This window comes from Ranitomeya variabilis, chromosome 6, assembly GCF_051348905.1.
Source record: "Ranitomeya variabilis isolate aRanVar5 chromosome 6, aRanVar5.hap1, whole genome shotgun sequence".
NCBI lineage: Eukaryota > Metazoa > Chordata > Amphibia > Anura > Dendrobatidae > Ranitomeya > Ranitomeya variabilis.
Window position 1 is genome coordinate 77,247,717 of NC_135237.1, and position 21,490 is coordinate 77,269,206.

The 21,490-nt window shown below is 44.9% G+C and overlaps 1 long non-coding RNA gene across 2 annotated transcripts in view; it reads right to left on the reverse strand.

Annotated features, from left to right (window-relative positions):
• Nucleotides 1–686: 686 nt before the first annotated feature.
• Nucleotides 687–21,490, reverse strand: part of LOC143783455 (uncharacterized) — a 58,967-nt gene continuing 38,163 nt past the window's right edge. The window contains exons 2-4 of one of the 2 annotated variants that reach the window (XR_013217181.1): nt 6,883–6,994; nt 6,523–6,656; nt 687–867 (exon numbers count right to left, since the gene is read on the reverse strand). This is a non-coding gene — a long non-coding RNA (uncharacterized LOC143783455). Of the gene's footprint in view, nt 868–6,522; nt 6,657–6,882; nt 7,035–21,490 lie in introns of both variants that reach the window. The other variant, XR_013217182.1, reaches the window with a different exon arrangement.

Genomic DNA, 21,490 nt, shown 5'->3' on the forward strand with positions numbered 1-21,490 from the left:
AGGGAGGTAGCCCAGTTGCAGCTGTCCTCCCCTGTTGCTACTCACCTGTGCTTCGCTCTCCTGCACGCTTACTAAACACTGCTCTTCCTTCGGTATATCACGATCCAGGAGCTGCAGCACCTTCTCGTGGCTGCACGGCCCCTCACACGTCCTTCTGCCTCAGACTTTTCCAGTCTGCTGTCTGGCATTAACTAACTAACTTTCCCTCCAGACCAGAATTTATATATAGGGGAGCCACCCATAAGCAGGTTCAGAGCTCCCCCTTCTGGCCCGGTGTGTGAACATGTTGTGTGCTTGTGATTACCTGATAAAAGAGATCTTCCTTTGCTTCCAAGCGTGACATCACAAGCAATGCCACTGTGACGACCAGGACCCTGGGGTGTCACACTTACAGCATCACCTACAGTCAGAAATCATTAAAAAAAGCACTCCCATCAAAGTTTTTGTCTTTTAAATATATTGTAAACATCATATTATGTAGCCTTATGTTATATGTGCATTAATGGGGTGAACAATCCTCTAGGAGAAAGAATGGGTTAATGACATAATTCACTATTCATATATCACATACAGGGTACAGTCACAAGACCCAAAATAAATTAAATTTACATTTTTCAGATTTCAAAGTCCCTTTGAATTCTCGCTCCCTGCACCTACATAGTGACGTTCCCAATCATCTTCACAGGTGCTCCCAATTCCTCAAAGATTAATTAGTGTCTCTTTATCAGCGGATGTGACAGCGGTACAGAGCCGGCTGTAAGATGGACCAGTCACTTCATCTCATACCTGTGGTGTTGATATGCCTTGTTCCGCTGTTCGAGATACCAGATTCTGCTGATGCTGATGAGATGATCTTTATACACAACCCTTGTAGAGAAACTCATCTTGTTTAATGCGATCTAAAGTGTATGACATTTTACTTATAGCTAGACATTTTTCCCTTACATTTATTGCTATGCAAAGTACCAGGCGCTCGTGACAGCTAAAGACGCGATAAAGGGAGATGTGATAAGGACTCATGGATCACACAGTAATGAACACTGCAATATTAATAGTGATGAGCAAGCGTGCTCGGATAACAAACAGGCGATCCCTGCATGTGTGGCGTCTGTTGAACAGCCACGAGACATGCAGCCGCGTCGACTTGAACATAGTATTTGAGCACTCCGAAGACACTCTATTAGCACTTAAGCATTCTCAGATAACACCTTATCCAAGCACATTCACTCATCACTAAATATTAAGTCTCCACATTTAAAGGTGCAGTACATACTCTATTTCACATGGAGATTAATCCTAATACAAGCGCTCTATATTTTGTTCCGAATTTCTCAAAAGAAGAGTTTTAGATTAAAATTCCTGAAATGGCCCCCACTTCAAACAGTGAATGAATATTATAGTCAGACACTGTATTTGGGAATACTCTCTAGCTAACAGTATATTATGGACATACTCTCTAGTTGATGCGGTTTATAGTTACTCTCTAACCGGCACTGCTTTTGGTGGCAAACTCTAGAGCTTATATTTGTTCATGGAAGCACTGCATGATAGGCATTGTTTATGGTGAACTCCATGACTGGCACTGATTATGGGCCACTTCCGAGCTTACACTATTTTATAGTCTGGCACTATTTATGGGGCACTCTCTGGTGAAGAATATTAATGAGACACTCTCTCACTGGCATGGCTTTTGGAGCCACTCACTATTTCACAATATTTTATGGAAGCACTCACCAGTCAATACTGTTTATTGGGGCACTCCTTAACTTCACTGCTTATGGGACCCTGTCTAGGTTACACTATTTTATAGTCTGAACTGTTTATGGGGCACTTTCTTAATGGCACTGCATTTGGGTCGTTCTGTGTTGCTCACACTATTTTATGGATGCCCTCTATGGTTCGCACTGTTTATGGGACACTTGATGGCTACAACTGCTTGTGTGACGCTCCGTAGTTTACTCTATTTTATGGATGCCGTCTCTGGTAGGACTGTTTGTGAGTTTACACTTTGGCTGGCACTACTTGTGGGGAAACCCTATAACTTGTACTGTTTTATGGCACCACTCTCTGACAGTCATTTTTTATGTGAACACTCTTTTGATGCACTATTTTACGTGCACATTCTTTGGCTAGACTGTCTTAAAAAGGAAGTCACAGTCCATTACTGTATATGGACTAAATCTGGCACTGTTTATGGGGAACAGGTTGGCTGTTGAGATTAGGACTAGCCATTATTTGGGGTTGCAGTTAATGTGTATGTCATTGAAAGTTATCGATGGCTTTGCGCCAGTATTTTGGCATACATTTGTGCTAAAATTTGACGCTTTTCTTTCTTCTTGTTACTTTTGGAAAAACGTAAAGAAAATTGAATAGGATAACCTAGAACGGTGGATCCAACAAGTATTAGATAGATTTATCGTCACCAAAGTCAAAGATTTTCGAGATCTGTAGTACAAATATTTGCCTGCTCGTAGCTTAAAGCAGGAGAAGATTTCATTTTTTGTCTTTAGAACAGTACAAAATGTAGCAAATTTATTAGACGGCATGAGAACATCTTCAATTTAATAATGAACTTCAGTTTGAAGGCTCCTCCACGCGTCAGCGATTTTTCGTTACGCAAGAGAAAAAAGGTCCACGTTTCATCAACGCTTCTGATCAGAACATCATCAGTGTCGTTTTTTACCATCAGCGTTTGGTCAGTTTTTCACAGAAGAAAAAGAAAACTGATGGAGGTTTCTTAAGCTTCTCCTATCAAACAGTTCGTAAAAAACGCACAACACAACGTTCCAATTTTTTCAAGCATTCATAGACTTGTATTGGAGAAATTAATCCGAAACTCAGATTAATATTCGATAAGTCTGTGCATTTGTGCGGATCACTCGATCCACGGAACAAAATTGAACGTGTTAACTACCCTATAGACTGTCATAGATATGAATGGTATCTGTGAAAAACACGCATACCAGAAAAAGTGATGTCTGAATGAGCCCTAAGACGAAAACAGAATTTCTTCATTCCATTCTGCATTTTCTGTAATTCTCAGTCTGTCACTGATTGTAAATACTTCTTTTTAAGAAATTGTCTTATGAATGAAAAGGAAATATTGCACAGTGGTCAGGATGAGATGACATCCGCCATTTACTGTACACAGTTATTATACTTCAAGCGTAAAGACTCTACTCCTACTTTTAATTTCCTCTCATTGTTTTCAAGCACAGATTTTGCCATTATTTAAATGACTTGTACTCAGGCCATGGGAAGGAGACTTGTAGACATAGGTCATAAATTTTATTGCAACCAATGGCCCACGGCCCAACTTGAATTCCCCCCTCTTAGACATAACTGAGAACTGAAGGGCAGAGGTACATAATTAGGTTTGTTAGGAGCTTAAGGGCACCATAATGAAGAGAAAAAGCAAAGCCAAGCAGCGGAATCATTAGATATACAGGCACCTTGATACAAGGATGACATATCGAAATGATGGCTGTTCACTCTTAAAACAAACCTAATTTCCTTGTGTCTCTAGATAGAAGGTCTAGGTAGAAAGGTAACCTCTGACTTATTAACTTTACCATGAGAACCCTGTACAAGTATTTTGTGAAGAGACATATAAAGAATATCACAATGGAAAAATGGTTAATTTGAGCAATATTGTGTTTTTACATGACTTCCCAGATGTTAAAATATATCTATATAGGGTTTACTGAAGTCTTTACTATATCCCAGGTAGGTATGACCTTATCAAGCAAAATTTGAACTTCCATAGATTTTATGAAGAAATTTGATTTGCCGAACTTTTTTTAATGTCCCTTATTATGATCTGAGGTCTCTTCGGGCCCCAAAGTATAATAATCATAAGATGTAATAAAACATAATACTTAAACTCACCTCACTGCCCACCTCTCCGGCTGCCCTCGCTAATATCTTCCTGCTGTCCGGTCCTCCTCTGTTTCGTTGCATCTGGTCCAGTGTTAGGGCTTCCAACAGAGAGTAGGCCCCAGAGCAAGAGTAGTCATCTCCAGGCCTCACTAGTGGCTGGAAGCCCTGGCCTAGAGTGAACACTGAGACACAGATGTGACATGATGGCGGTGTGAAGAACCGGACAGCGGGCAGAGAACAACAGGAGAGGCCGGAGAGAGGTGAGTAGGGAGATTTTTGATGTTTTGTTTTTCCTTTCAACCTATTGTTCAGCAAGATGGCCCTGAGCGATTTACAAAATGTACATTTCCTCCGCAATGTATATTTTCGTAAAATTTTAGCAGAATTCAATTCTACTAAAAAAAAAATTGCCTTCTAATCCCAAGGGAAATGGCTAGAACATTAAAGAAGTTAAAATAAAATATAACAGCCTATACTCCCCACCCATGTTGGCGCCATTCCCGCGGTGTCAGCACTCACTCTCCCCGGGGCTTGTGTGCTGTTGTTCTGACACATGAGCCCGGCGCCCAAACTGTCCCCACCTTCTGTCGAATTGAACATGGATAGGATGTCAAGGATCAGTTGCAGCCCGGACATCCTCTTCATGTTCAATTCGACAAAAGATGGAGAAAGTGACGCCAGAGCTGATTGGGCGCCAGGGTCACGTGTCACAACAACATGAGAGCATGAGAGCCCCGGTACCAAGAGTGCCGACACCGCTGGAATGCCGCCGGCACGGGAGGTGAGTATAGGCTTTTTTATTTTAGCAGGGCCAAACATTAAGATCAAGAAGGGGCTGTCAAAGTAGTGGAGAACCCCTTTAATCTGTCTAATGTCCAATTAAAAGGCAGCTTGTGGTTCAGAATATTGATGTTCTATCCTTAGAAGTGTCTATCAATATTGAGTTGATAGGGCAGCCTTTTCTGCTTAATTCCTTGCATATCATCTACATTGTGGCGGCTGTGCTGAATGTTGCAGTGTTGTCCCACTCGCTTAAATGGAACTGCTAGTAGAATCTCTAGGAACAGCCCAAGCTAAAGTGATAACTCATAATGGACTAACACCCTGTAATAATAATTGTTATGTCTTTAGATTGTAGACTATCTTCTTACTTTCTGCTGGAAACAATCGCTGGACTATTGGATTCCAGATCAATTCAGTTTTACTGTAGGTGGTTCCATGTATAGCTATGATTTACTAATTTTACTAAGTACAGTTTGGGCTGATTGATATGATGGCCTAATGGATTATCATAGATATGACAATAATTATTGTTGTACTACTGGCCAGATCATTCCTAGTTTACCTTAAAAAAAATCAATATTATATTATACTGTATATGTTCACGCAGAGGTTTTTTTAGAATGTGTCCGCTCCAAAAGATGCCTACCAAATATCCTTAAAATACGCTATTCTGCGCTACGCCAATCTTGATGACTCGGCCTCAATGCATTTCCACATAAAACCAGAAGCAAAGTAGAGGACAATTGAAATCTATGGCCATCATTTTACAGATCTATGCAGAATGGATCTGTAGTTTATAGGTTTTATGGCTGAAGATAGAAATAAGTCCTTCGAGTTCAACCTACAACTTAAAATGTGGATCCAAAGGAAGGCAAAAACCCCATGGGGCCGATGCTAATTGCCCCATATTAGGCTAGGTTTACACCACCATACTTTCTGTCATCTGAGAGAATCGGGCAGATTATGCTAGAGTGACCATAGTGTGATCGGATTTTATAAAAAAAAGTCTCCATCTTCTCCATTCTGTCAGTTTGTGAAAATTAGTCTGCATTCAGATGTCATCCAAGTGCAGTCTGATATTTTCCGTGGACTTGACTTGCATTACCCAGTGCGATCTGATAATTGGATCCAACTCAGACATGCTGCAATCTTTTTCCTCGAACCGGCGCGGTCTGAGGAAAAAAATCGGACATGTGCACGGCCCCATAGAATAACATTGATTCTCCTAGGGCGTTCTGATATTTTGACGGATTGTACTCGGACCAAAAATATGGACATTTTTAGGTGCCTTTAGGTAAAAAAATTCTTCCCAACACCACATACGGCAATCAGACTATTTCCTGATCAGCGTTCAACAACAGAATCTAGTATCCACAACCTGTTATATTATATGGTATTTAGCAAGAAAGAATCCAGGACCTCCTTGTACTTTTTTAGTGCAACAACCATTACAACATCATGCGAAATGGATTTCCAGAAACTTCACAATTTAAGAGATAAGTATTACTTACCACTTCCGCAGCTCTGTTGGTTTCCACTGGGACCGGGAGTGATGACATCTCACCCATCAGAGCTTTTAATCTTGTCCATGTCATATGCTATACTACATACTAGATGTATGGTGATGGCTTACCTTTTTTCGGAATGTACACTATATGGACACAGTATTAAAATATTCTAGTGATGCACGGTTGGTCCATAGCCATTGAAGATATTGGATTTTTTACCATAAACAATTGAGGGTGCCAATAACTGAACAGAATCGGCCATGAGTATGTAATGTCTGGTCCCACCATCTAAGCACCATTTTACCACATTACATTATTTATCTACATAAGCTACAAATAATGAGACATCTACCTGTACACTGGATATACCGGGATCCCTCCAATCAGGGATGCCATTTTCTCTGCTCAGTAGACTTATAAGCCAGCTGTTCTCTTACGTAGCCCATAGATAGCAGGGGACTGGATCTTCTCTGAGCCTCTTCAATCCTATAATAAGACAAGACGTCAGCAATCACCATCATAAAATAATTACTGACTTCATGTGTGACATTCTCATTGAAAACCAGGTCGCTCCTCGAGAAGTGATGACATATTTCCCAAGTTCTCCACAGTCTGTTCCACTTAATAAGTAATAACAAGTGAAAATGACGGTAAATAGCGGCTTCATTCAGAAGATGACCTACTTCACGGCTGTATTTACAGTGATGGTTACCTAGAAGGACCCTCCAGACGTCAGTCAGTGCTGCTGCGTCGCCCCTTCATCGCAGTACAGCCTGTTCCCAGGATCACTGTAGAGCGGATTTCCATTAGCAAGTCCTAATTGACTGAAATGCAGATAGAATGATGAAACAATGTGATATTGGCCTAAATAAAGAAAAAATAAAATTAAAATGTAGGTGAATGCATCTAAGGCCGGTTTCACACGTCAGTGGCTCCGGTACGTGAGGTGACAGTTTCCTCACGTACCGGAGCCACTGACACACGTAGACCCATAAAAATCAATGCATCTGTTCAGATGTCATTGATTTTTTGCGGACCGTGTCTCCGTGTGCCAAACACGGAGACATGTCAGTGTTCGTGGGAGCGCACGTTTTACACGGACCCAATAGAGTCAATGGGTCCGCGTAAAACACGGACCTCACACGGACATTCTCCGTCTGGGGTCCGTGTGCGTGCCGGAGACAGCGCTACAGTAAGCGCTGTCCCCCCCACATGGTGCTGAAGCCGGTATTCATATCTTCCCTGTAGCAGCGTTTGCTATAGAGAAAATATGAAGAATAGTGTTAAAAATAAAGATCTATGTGTCCGCCGCCCCCCCCACCCCCTGTGCACCCCCCCGCTGGTCAGAAAATACTTACCCGCTCCCTCGCTCCTTCCTGGTCTGGCCGCGCCTCCTACTGTATGCGGTCACGTGGGGCCGATCATTTACAATCATGAATAGTCGGCTCCGCCCCTATGGGAGGTGGAGCCACATATTCATGACTGTAAATGATCGGGCCCACGTGACCGCATGCAGGAGAAGCCGCGGCCAGACCAGGAAGGAGCGACAGCCGACGGGGGACCCGGGTAAGTATTTTCTGACCAGCGGGGGGGGCGCACAGGGGGTGGGGGGGCGGCGGACACATAGATCTTTATTTTAAACACTATTCTTCATATTTTCTCTACAGCAAACGTTGCTGCAGGGATGATATGAATCGCAGCTTCAGCACCATGCAGAGTGGGTACCACACGCTCCGTGTGGTACCCACTCGCCATACGGGCGGCACACGTGTGCCGCACGTATGGCCTCCGTGAGTTCCCAGGCACACGGACACGGATAACTCCGGTACCGATTTATTCCGGTACCGGAATTATCTGGACGTGTGGGACAGCCCTAACACAGAAAAATGTTGTAGGAAATAGATGAGATGTGCTGAGGTATTATTAAGCTGAGCACCTTAACTCTCTAAGGACCAGATGTTCATCTTTCCCTCTTGCAATATTAGCGGTCAAACATTCTTTGCTTTGCCATCCTCAGACCCGATCTTTGTGTCATTAATCATTCAAATTATTTTTTTTTATTCTTAAAAGAAAAGCAAGAACAGATCTCAGAAAGGAGGATAAAAAAGACTTATCAAAGAACCAGGCTCGTCTGTACGGTGTCCAAAGTGGGTAACACTAACACGAGGACCTTAACATGTAACCGGTGCAACCCTCAAACTCAGCAGCAATGAATGTGGCCGTCCGAATGCCCAATTTATAAGCAGAGTTGAAGTGGCAAACAGCATCCCAAAAGCTCCAGTTTGGAAACTGTTAATAAGTTCCACTTTGGATTGAAGATTTAAAGGTATTGGTCACTTTATCTTTTGCTTAGAAAATGTGTAGGGGACATGACTAATACACTGCTCAAAATAATAAAGGGAACACTAAAATGCCACATCCTAGATATCTCTGAATTAAATATTCCAGTTGCAAATTTGTATTCATTGCATAGTGGAATGTGTTCAGAACAATAAAAGATAACAATTATCAATGTAAATCAAAATGAATATCCCATGGAGGTCTGGATTTGGAATGATGCTCAAAATCTAAGTGGAAAATCAAATGACAGGCTGATCCAACTTCAGTGGAAATGCCTCATGACAAGGAAAAGATGCTCAGTATTGTATGTGGCCTCCACGTGCCTGTATGACCTCCCTACTGTACAATGCCTGGGCATGCTCCTGATGAGGCGGCGGATGATCTCCTGAGGGATCTCCTCCCAGACCTGGACTAAAGCATCCACCAACTCCTGGACAGTCTGTGGTGCAACGTGACATGAGGTCTAGCATTGTCCTGCATTAGGAGGAACCCAGGGCCAACCGTACCAGCATATGGTCTCACAAGGGGTCTGAGGATCTCATCTCGGTACCTAATGACAGTCAGTCTACCTCTGGTGAGCACATGGAGGGCTGTGCGGCCCTCCAAAGAAATGCCACCCCACACCATTTCTGACCCACTGCCAAACCGGTCATGCTGAAGGATGTTGCAGGCAGCAGATCGCTCTCCACGGCGTCTCCAGACTCTGTCACGTCTGTCACATGAGCTCAGTATGAACCTGCTTTCATCTGTGAAGAACACAGGGCACCAGTGGCGCATTTGCTAATCCTGGTGTTCTGTGGCAAATGCCAAGTGTCCTGTACGGTGTTGGGTTGTGAGCACAACCCCCATCTGTGGACTTCGGGCACTCAGACCATCCGCATGGAGTCAGTTTCTAACCGTTTGTGCAGACACATGAACATTTGTGGCTTGCTAGAGGTCATTTTGCAGGGCTCTGGCAGTGCTCCTCCTGCTCCTCCATGCACAAAGGCTGAGGTAGCGGTCCTGCTGCTGGGTTATTGCCCTCCTATGGACCCCTCCACATCTCCTGGTACACTGGCCTGTCTTCTGGTAGTACCTCAAGCCTCTGGACACTATGCTGACAGACACAGCAAACCTTCTTGCCACAGCTTGCATTGATGTGCCATCCTGGATGAGCTGCACTACCTGAGCCACTTGTGTGGATTGTAGAGTCCGTCTCATGCTACCACGAGTGTGAAAGCACAACCAGCATTCAAAAGTGACCAAAACATCAACCAGAAAGCATTGGTACTGAGATGTGGTCTGTGGTCCCCACCTACAGAACCACTCCTTTACTGAGTATGTCTTGATAATTGCCAATAATTTCCATCTGTTGTCTATTCCATGTGCACAACAGCATGTGACATTGATTGTCAAACAGTGTTGCTTCCTAAGTGGACAGTTTGATTTCACAGAAGTTTGATTTACTTGGAGTTATATTCTGTTGTTTAAGTGTTCCTTTATTTTTTGAGCAGTGTTTATATGTATTACAGCTTCTCCACCGGCGACCTTTCACTTAGACTGCACAGGTCACTGATGGAGGATCATGTGACCACACCTGTCCATCAGCCTCCTCCAATTGAAAAGCACTGCATATTGGAAAGCTGCTTTTTGATTGGAGGAGGCTGATAGGCTAATCTGGTCACATGTTCTCCACCAGCAGTCATTTTGCGGACAAGAAAGGAGAGCAGTCTGTGAGGAAGGCTGTACTAATAAATGCAGGAGGAGAGTCTGGGATACTTCTGTATTAAGTGCCACAATATCATGTCCAGAACTGTGGGGGGAACCACTGTTAGATTAAACAACTACTTTTGGTACATAAACCTGTCTAATATTCCCACGAATTATCCTAATCCCTCTGCTTTGAATCCTGCTACCTAATCTTTTACACTAGGGTCGAATCATCCTAATCCTCATTCTGCCAGCACTATGGGTTCCTGAACTTTGCCTCGCTTACCAGCACCTTCCATTCTCCAATGACTTGCCTGACCTGAACAGAGAGACCTCAGCCATCTGTTATGCCATATGAAGTTTGACAGGAGAGCAGAGACAGAGACACAGACCGTCCTCTACTGCTGAATCTGTCTTGTGTCCCTATAACCAGAAGGAGATTAATCTTGACAACACTCAGTGGACTACAATTTAGACAGATGGAAGGCATCTAGCACCCTCCACTTTGGAAGGATTTTTTAAAGGAGTGAAACAACAGTATTTTTTTTAATAAAGTGATTTTCAGATTGTCTACTTATCACATTATCTATCCAATGGAATCCGGGTGAAGTGTCAGTAGATGCGCGCTGATGAATATAGTCAGATAATCAATATATTTTCAAAAGATTTATTGAGCAGGTTTCAGGTCAACGCGTTTCGAAGTCATACACAGGACCTCTTCATCAGGACAAAACCTATGGCAACATGTATGACGTTTATCTGGAGTGTTCCTTTAAAATCTCCCATAAACCACTGTGTAGAACTAATTATCTATCCAATGATATCAGGTTGTCTTAGGCTGCAGTCACACTACCAGTATTTGGTCAGTATTTTACATCAGTATTTGTAAGCCCAAACCTGGAGTGGGTGATAAATACAGAAGTGGTGACTAGTGACGAGCGAGTATACTCATTGCTCGGGTGATCTCCGAGTATTTGTTAGTGCTCGGAGATTTAGTTTTCCTCAGTGCAGCTGCATGATTTACGGCTGCTGGACAGACTGAATACATGTGGGAATTCCCTAACAAACAGGCATTCCTCACATGTATTCAGCGCAGGCTCAGACTGGCCCACCGGAGAACCGGAGGATTATCCGGTGGGCCCTGGCACTGACACCTGCTGGCATACTGGCCAGCAGCTGCCTTGGGCCCCCACTGCTCCATGGGCCCCCCCGGCCACCCCCCACCCACCCTCCTTGAAGACGATACTCACCCTGCTCCAGCGATGCCTGGTCTCGTCTGCAGCTCGTCCTGAATAAGCGGTCACGTGGTACCGCTCATTAAGGTCATGAATATGCACATATTCATGACCTTAATGAGTGGTATCACATGACAGCTCACGCAGGAAGAAGGTGCTGCGTCGGGAGTTGGGACAGAGCGAGAGGGATGTCGGCACGGCAGTGCAGTGTGGGACAGGTGAGTATGAGGGACGGTGGATGAAGGAGGACATAAGCCGGCGTGCTATGCAAGATGGGAGCAGGAGCGGGAGCGAAAGCAGGAGCGGGGGGGGTGGAGAGATAAGCCATGCATTCAGGGGGGGGACTATGAGCCATGCATTCAGGGGGGGAATATGAGCCATGCATACTGGGGGGGGATATGAGCCATGCATTCGGGGGGGGGAATATGAGCCATGCATACAGGGGGGAATATGAGCCATGCATACAGGGGGGGAATATGAGCCATGCATACAGGGGGGGAATATGAGCCATGCATACAGGGGGGATATGAGCCATGCATACAGGGGGGAATATGAGCCATGCATACAGGGGGGGAGAATATGAGCCATGCATACAGGGGGGGAATATGAGCCATGCATACGGGGGGGGGATATGAGCCATGCATACGGGGGGGAATATGAGCCATGCATACAGGAGGGGGGAATATGAGCCACGCATACAGGGGGGGGAAATGAGCCATGCATACAGGGGGGAATATGAGCCATGCATACAGGGGAGATATGAGCCATGCATACAGGGGGGGAATATGAGCCATGCATACAGGAGGGGGGGGAATATGAGCCATGCATACAGGGGGGGATATGAGCCATGCATACAGGAGGGGGGGAATATGAGCCATGCATACAGGGGGGGATATGAGCCATGCATACAGGGGGGAATATGAGCCATGCATACAGGGAGGGGGAATATGAGCCATGCATACAGGGAGGGGGAATATGAGCCATGCATACAGGGGGGGAATATGAGCCATGCATACAGGGGGGATATGAGCCATGCATACAGGGGGGAATATGAGCCATGCATACAGGGGGGGAGAATATGAGCCATGCATACAGGGGGGGGGAATATGAGCCATGCATACGGGGGGGGGGGGAAATATGAGCCATGCATACGGGGGGGAATATGAGCCATGCATACAGGAGGGGGGAATATGAGCCACGCATACAGGGGGGGGGAATGAGCCATGCATACAGGGGGGAATATGAGCCATGCATACAGGGGGGATATGAGCCATGCATACAGGGGGGGAATATGAGCCATGCATACAGGAGGGGGGGGGGAATATGAGCCATGCATACAGGGGGGGGGAATATGAGCCATGCATACAGGAGGGGGGGAATATGAGCCATGCATACAGGGGGGGGTATGAGCCATGCATACAGGAGGGGGGGAATATGAGCCATGCATACAGGGGGGGATATGAGCCATGCATACAGGGGGGGAATATGAGCCATGCATACAGGGGGGAATATGAGCCATGCATGCAGGGGGGATATGAGCCATGTATACAGGGGGGAATATGAGCCATGCATACAGGGGGGATATGAGCCATGCATACAGGGAGGAATATGAGCCATGCATACAGGGGGGGAATATGAGCCATGCATACAGGGGGGGGGGAATATAAGCCATGCATATGGGATGGGAAGAAGATGAGCCATGCATACAGGAGGGGGGGTCATTATACAGTATTGAGCATCATGTGGGATCATTATACAGTATGGAAAACTGTGTGTGGCCATTATACAGTATTGAGCATCATGTGTGGCCGTTATACAGTATGGAGCATCATGTGTGGCCGTTATACAGTATGGAGCATCATGTGTGGCCAATGGACATTATACAGTATGGAGCATCATGTGTGGCCATTATACAGTATGGAGCATCATGTGTGGCCATTATACAGTATGGAGCATCATGTGTGGCCATTATACAGTATGGAGCATCATGTGTGGCCATTATACAGTATGGAGCATCATGTGTGGCCATTATACAGTATGGAGCATCATGTGTGGCCATTATACAGTATTGAGCATCATGTGGGATCATTATACAGTATGGAGAACTGTGTGTGGCTGTTATACAGTAAGGAGCATCATTTGTGGCCATTAAACAGTATTGAGCACTGTGTGGCCATTATACAGTATGGAGCACTGTGTGCCATTATACATTGTGGAGCATCATGTGTGGCCATTATACACTATGGAGCATCATGTGTGGCCATTACACAGTATTGAGCATCATGTGTGGCCATTATACAGTATGGAGAACTGTGTGTGGCCATTATACAGTATGGAGCATCATGTGTGTGGCCATTATACAGTATTGAGCATCATGTGTGGCCATTATACAGTATTGAGTATCATGTGTGGCCATTATACAGTATGGAGCACTGTGTGGCCATATTTTTTTTTGGTTATAATTATTGTATATAAAACAGTGTGATCAGCAGTGCTAAATGGCTGTGGTTGGGATGTGGATATGGGTGTGACTAGTTGTGAAATGGGTGTGGTCAGAGGTGTGGCCTAAAATTTGTTTCTCCTTCCCTTCTTCAAAAGTTGGGAGGTATGGTACCGCATTTGCCAGATCACGGCAAGTGCCGCAAATCCCATAGGGAATGAATGAGGCCGAACACAGTGTTGCTGTAAGTGATCCATTACGCGGCACATACAGAAAAACTGCCGGATCTGCTGCAAAAGGCGACTTTCACATCAGCGATTATTGCCAAAGTCACTGCCGATAGTGTCATACTCACCAAAGGGGGAGGCAGCACTAAAAGTGCCTAGGGCAGCAGAAACCCTAAATATGCCCCTGGGGGGGCTACATTATAGTCTGTGGGGGGACTGCATTATACTCAGGGTGCTACATTATATTATGGGGGACTACATCATACTATATGAGGGGTTACAGTATACTCTATGGGGGGCTGCATTATATTCTGTGGTGGCGCTGCATTATTCTCTCAGGGGACTACATTATATTATGGGGGGCTACATCATATTATATGAGGGGGCTACAGTATACTCTATGGGGGGCTGCATTATATTCTGTGGTGGAACTGCATTCTCTCAGGGGACTACATTATATTCTGTGGTGGGTTGCATTATACTATATCAGGGGGGCTGCATTATGCCCTATGGGGGTGCTACATTATATTCTATGGTGGGGACTGCGTCATACCTGAGGGGGTTGCATTATATTTTGTGGGGTGCTGCATTATATTCTATGAGAGCGGGCCGCATTATATTTTATGAGGGGGCTACATTATATTCTATGAAGGGGCTACTCCAACCCTTGCTACATAATTAAGACGTGAACTACCTTATATTATACCCTGATATTAGCGATTTTTACCGCACAATTGGTGGTCTTGTATCTATTTCTATGTAGCTACATAGTGGGCCCCAAGAATGATTTTCTCTGGTGGGCCCAAGGTGCTCCAGTCCGACGCTGATTCAGCCTGTCCAGCAGCCATAAATCATGCAGCTGCACTGAGGAAAACTAAATCTCCGAGCACTAACAAATACTCGGATGACACCCGAGCGTGCTCAGGAAAACCCAAGCAACGAGTACACTATTCTATTATACTTTTACTCTGATTGTTCTACTCCTGGTTTTGGCTTAGGCCGGCGTCACACTAGCGAGTTTTACGGACGTATGAGCGCATAAACTATGTCCGTAAAATACGCATAACACATGGCCCAATGATTCCCTATGTCCCAGCTCCTATCAGCCGTATTTTACTGATCCGTATTATACGGTCTTGTACGGCCGTACAAAATCGCAGCATGCTGCGTTTGTCACCGTATTGCGCAAAAAAATCGTCAATGAAAGTCTATGGGGGCGAGAAAAATACGGATTACACACGGACCAGCAGTGTGACCTGCGAGAAATACGCACCGGTGTTAGAGAGAAAAGCCGGTAATTCAATTCCCGGCTTTTCATTTCTCCTGCACAAACCCGACAGGATATGAGACATGGTTTACATACAGTAAACCATCTCATATCCCCGTTTTTTTTGCATATTCCACACTACTAATAATAATAAAATAAAGGGTTAAATTGCGGAAAAAATTGGCTTGGGCTCCCGCGCAATTTTCTCCGCCAGAGTGGTAAAGCCAGTGACATCTGGAAGATGCGCCTATTCTGGCACTTGGCCACTCTCTTCCCACTCCCTGTAGCAGTGGGATATGGGGTAATGAAGGGTTAATGTCACCTTGCTATTGTAAGGTGACATTAAACCAGATTAATAATGGAGAGGCGTCAATTATGACACCTATCCATTATTAATCCAATAGTACGAAATGGTTAATAAAACACACACACATTATTACAAAGTATTTTAATGAAATAAAGACACATGTTGTTGTAATATTTTATTAGACTCTTAATCCACCTGAAGACCATCGTCCTGAAACAAAGTAAAAAAAACAAACAACAATATTCCATACCTTCGGTTGTTATGTCCCACGATGTAAATCCATCTGAAGGGGTTAAATCATTTTACAGCCAGGAGCTGCGCTAATGCACTCGCTCATGCCTGTAAACCCCCGGGTACTGAAAGGAAAGCTGGGTGATCTGTAGTTACCTTGAGTTGCGGTGATGCGCCCTCTGCTGGATGTCCTCCTGAACTGGAGCCTTGGAAAAGTTGGCTGTGGGCAGATGTTTTTAGCCAGGGGGGCCAATAACCATGGACCCTCTCTAGGCTATTAATATCTGCCCTCAGTCACTGGCTTTACCACTCTGGCAGAGAAAATTGCGCGGGAGCCCACGCCAATTTTTTTACGCGATTTAACCCTTTATTTTAGCAGCTACAGCACCCAAATTTTGCACATACACACTACTAACATTGGTAGTGTGGAATATGCAAAAAAAAAAAGGGATATGAGATGGTTTACTGTATGTAAACCATGTCTCATATCATGTCGGGTTTGTGAAGGAGAAATGAAAAGCCGGCAATTGAATTACCGGCTTTTCACATATATCGCGCTGAATTAAATATAAATACAGAATATATATATATGTGTCTCAATGACATATATATATATATATATATATATATATATATATATATATATATATATATATATATACTGTATATATGTTTTAACGAACATTTGAGCACATAAATCCATTAGATGTCGGTTTTGCAAGCCTGTGAGAAAATCTCGCAGTACGGATGCCATACGGATTACATACGGAGGATGCCATGCGCAAAATACGCTGACACACCCTGCCTACGGATGACATACGCATCACTATTTTGGGGACTTTTCTGCGTATTACGGCCTTAAAAAACGGACCTTATTTACATACGCTGAGTGTGACGCCGGCCTTATAGATACTGCTGTGAAATACTGAGCAAATACTGAACGTGCACATTTTCTACTGGGAATAACTTTCCTCGCTTTCAAAAAGTGACAAATTGTGAATGATAATTATTATTATTTATTATTATAGCGCTCATTTATTCCATGGCGCTGTTAAGATTAAGATCAACCAGTAAGTAAGATCAACCACCCCCCCAAACCGCCTATATGGGTCTACAGGTCTTAGAAGTGTAAATCCATGGACACTTTATATCGTCTATCTGTAACTACATTTCCAAGTAATCAGCATTGTAATTCATATACAAATTAGGCATTAAGTGCTCTGCCAAAGCACTTAAGGAGCCACTGCCTTCCCGGGTCGTTTCCTCGCCCAGCATCAGCCTCTTTAGCTTGACTGACAGCTCACTGACTGATTTCCTTGCCTGGCTCCTGTTAATACACAGACAATGAGCTATCAAACGAGCAAAAGAGACTGATGCCAGGTGGGGAAACAACCTCGGAAGCCAGAGGATTATTAAGTGCTCTGTCATACCCAGAGCACTTAATGCCTCACTTGCATATAAATTAAAATGCTGATTTCTTGGGAATGCAGCAACAGATAAAAGTTATAAAGGTGTTGTTGGATTTAGGGTCCATAGAGCATGACCATATATGCAGTTTGGAGGGTTTATGTTAGTGACAGATTCCATTTAACACTAAAATATTAGTGCAAAACAGATGATAAATCCTCTCCTATGTATAATATATTCTATTTTTTAATAAAATGTATAGCAATTGGAGTAGAAATTATGAGTAGAGCGACACCTAGAGGTCAATGTATTATAAACAAATTCTGGATCAATAACTGCACTTTCGATTATTGGTTTGATAAGATTAATATATGTTGTGTATTTTACCTATTATTTTTTTACACAGGTTATTTGTCCTGGCTTTATTTGATTGTTCCAAAGCTCCACAATGAAACTCCACTCCCTGACCTGAATCACACTTGTTAATAACAAAGGAGGAGATCCTCAATTAATATACTATCATTACCTCCTTATAATAAAAAAAAATGTGTTTTTAGGATAGTTTAAAGAAGATCCACCCTTTATCGCCTTCCATGTCGTGCAGCACATCATGCACACACACCTAGGTAATTGCTGCTAGTCATTCTCTCTCAGTGAGTCCCCTGCTAATCTGTGTAATCCCTTTCGGAAGAATAAACTTGTGTGATGATGGCGTAAAAAATGCCCGGTTTCTTCAAACAACTTGCTCTTGACGCACTTTAATACCAGAGGACGTAGTCACAGTTACTGTAGCAGCATTGTCGTGTGCTGCAGTATCGGCTTACAGCCTCTTACAAGAGTGACGTGTCCAGCAGTTCAGTAGCTCGGCTGCCCCGAGTATATGATACCGGGAAGATATAAGTATATGGACAGTGTTTTTTCACCACCCATTCATTTCAATGGGTGAAAAACACTGAAAAAACACTGAAAGAAGTGACACGCTTCATTGTGCAAAAAAACACGAGAAGCCCAAAATCCTGATGACAAAAAAACCAATGTGTGTGCATGAGATTTCTGAAATCTCATAGACTTTGCTGGTACTGTAAATGTAGCGCCCCCACTGCCGCAGGGCCGAGGGGTACCCGGTACCGGGCCTCTGAGTCTCTGCTTCTGGGGTTGTCACGGCGGCTAGGCCCCGGTCCGTGACCCTGCCGTGGGGCGCACAGTGAATGATCGGTGTGGATGTCGGTGCAGTTGTGGGGTGCAGGTCGCGGTAAATAACGAGGACACCAGGTAGCAGTCTCTTTACCTCTTTACTGGAGATCTCTGAGTCCTCAGTCCAGAATACGGTTCACCAGGCTGCGCAAGTCCGGTCGGTCCAATGGCACTTCCAGAGTTCTCTTCACAGGTGGAAATCGGTGCCTTCCTTCTTAGCGCTATGTGTTGTAGTCCTCCCCTGCTGTGCTTACGGAAAGTACCCCACAACTGTTGTGTCTGTTTCTTAAGTTCCCTCACAACTCGATTAAATGATGTTCTTCTAATCGTCCGTCCCTCCCTGATGTTACGGTTAGGACGGCACCCGTTTGACGGGTAGGCCTGGAGTTCTTCCGGGACCCTAGAGACGCCCCTCTCCCGCAATTGCCTCCCAAGACTTCATAGGTGATATGTGTTAGACAGCCCGCCTTAAACTGACTGTCCTGCCGCTGTTTGGAGTATTGCTTGAAGCTGAATGTTATTCTACTCCCTCGGCGTTCCGGCCACCGGTAGTGCGCCTCAGTAGGGTGTTGCTTCGGTCTTACAGCACGACCCCTACTGGAATTCTCCTATTGCTTGATCTCGTTTCTCACTCAGCACAATCTATCTCGCTTCTAGTCCTTTCTTAGGGCACCGCCGCTATTCTGAGCAGGCACGGTCCCGTTACGTTCTTTCCAATGCCAAGCCTCTGCCAGGATCCCACCCCTGGCAGAGACCCTACTGTCTCTTCCTCCACAACACCCTCTGCCACAAGGTGTTGCTTCGTTCAATCCAGTCAGCTTTCTGATCTAACTTCCTGCCTGACCCCCGGTTTACCCACTATGGTGGGGAGTGGCCTAATGAATAGCACCCTTAGCTCCCCCCGGAGGCCCTGCGGTGAAATGTATTGGTGTCTGTGATACCTGATCAGATGAACTCCTTCAGTGCCATCGAACGCACCATGGCTCCCCATAGTGGCGGAGCCACAGTACTGCAATGACCAGGACTCTGGGGCGCTGCACTCCCCCCTGGTTAAACACAGTACTCCGGGACTGGGAAGAAAACAACAATACAAGTTAGCAAAAAGACATACAATTTTGTTGAGTGCAAAACAATAAGTATACTTGAACAGGCTTCCCTTTATGGGAGGTGAGGACACTTTAACGTTACAAACATAATTAAATATCATAGCAACATGCTATAATTAGCTTTTCTTACCCAACCGGGTATTCTACTAAGTGCAAACATTATTGACCAATAATTTAACTTTGCCTTTGAGGATATACACTCTTAATCCGCTAAAGACCTTCCTATAATCACATTATAAGGTATTTTAACTTTTACATTCTCCTACTTTGAATCTGCAGGACCGCCTGTCCCTATGGCACCAGACCTACTGCCTCTCCTTTCTTTTACAGGACCGCCCCGTTCAGCCAGGGCCTACTGCCTTTCTCTACTATACATGGTATAGACATAACATTCCTTTCAATTAGAGAACATGGAGCCGGCTCTACTTGGCTCCTATTAGGACTCACTCACTAACCCCTACGGGTCCACTTTCTGTCCTTAGTAACACATTTCTAACTTTCTATGGGGACTCAGGGTTTACCTTCTATCCTCACCTTCATTATTACTTTCTTACTTTCACTTAAGCAGAACTCTAAATCTACCCCTACGGGCTTTCTGCATCTTTCCTTTTAAAGAACATTATCTAGGTTTCACATCTTAAACAAATTGAACACACATAACTTTCCTATATGCAAAGCAGTTACATTTCTTCCAGAGCATCATCATCAGCATTTCTTCACATTTAACTAGTTAAAACACATACAACTTTTCTCATTCCAACATTACCATGGCATTACTGTTCTTAAAACAGTATCTCTCGTAAGTACGCTGTTGGACATCCCCTTTAAAAGAGGATCAAGTCTTTCTGAGGTAGCTCGTCTTCTCAGCCTACCAGTCTTTGTTCAGCAAAGGTTCCAGAACGGTATCTTCGCAAAGAGTCTTTAAATAAAACCAGTAGGAAGCGCCTTTAATAAGGTGCAAACTATTTACAAGAAAGTTTGGATCATGCACTGTTCATGATTTCTCAGTTTGTAAAACTTGTAGAAAAACAAACAATAAGGATCCCGGGTCAACTAAGGGATCCATAAAAAGTTAACCCTGGACGGGTTTAGCAGCAAACAGTAAACAAACAGTTAAAAGGAGAACTATTTACATTTTCAAAAGAAACAGTAAAACCTTACTGTGGTGAAGCGGAAGGTGGTCTCCTATCCGGCCTCACCAGGCCAACAGATCGCACTGGTGAGCCAGGACGCCGTTCCGGTCCCAGCAGTGATAAAATCCCTCGCCGGGAGGCCCTTCTTACTGGCAGGCGCACACGTTCCTCCGGGGCACGGCGGGGTCGGGTTTCTTGTGGTTCCGCGGGGCCGGGCTCCGCTGCTTTTCCCTTGGGATCACCTTCTTCCGGTGCTTCAGCAGCAGCCTGAAGGGCGATGCACCGCTGAACACCTCGCGCCACCCAGCCAGCTTCTCCCGTAGCCCTCCTCCATCGGGTGTACGTCACCGCATCACCTGGCTCCAGGTCGCGGGGAAATCTTCCGCTGCAGGGCTCCACTTCTTCCCGTTCCACATGGATTTGCAGCGGCTCCCCAATCTCCTGGATGACCCCGCGTCCATGTTGAGGGTTGAAAGAGACCACCACACCCCAATGAGACAAGGGGGGCTCCGCAACGGCGGTTAATTCGATCTGGGCTGCCGGTTGTGGTCGGTTCCGCCATGCAGCCATCAAGCGCCGCAGGTGCTCAGCCTCTGGCAGGATCTTCATGCCCGGTGTCTGCAGCGTACCTTCAGCCGCGGCCGGGTGGGAAGGAGCAGGGGACACCGGAGATAGGTGGACTTCCGTGGGCCGACCCAGCCGAGCAAGCACGCGGGCATCGACCTCCATGCGGCGCGCTATCTG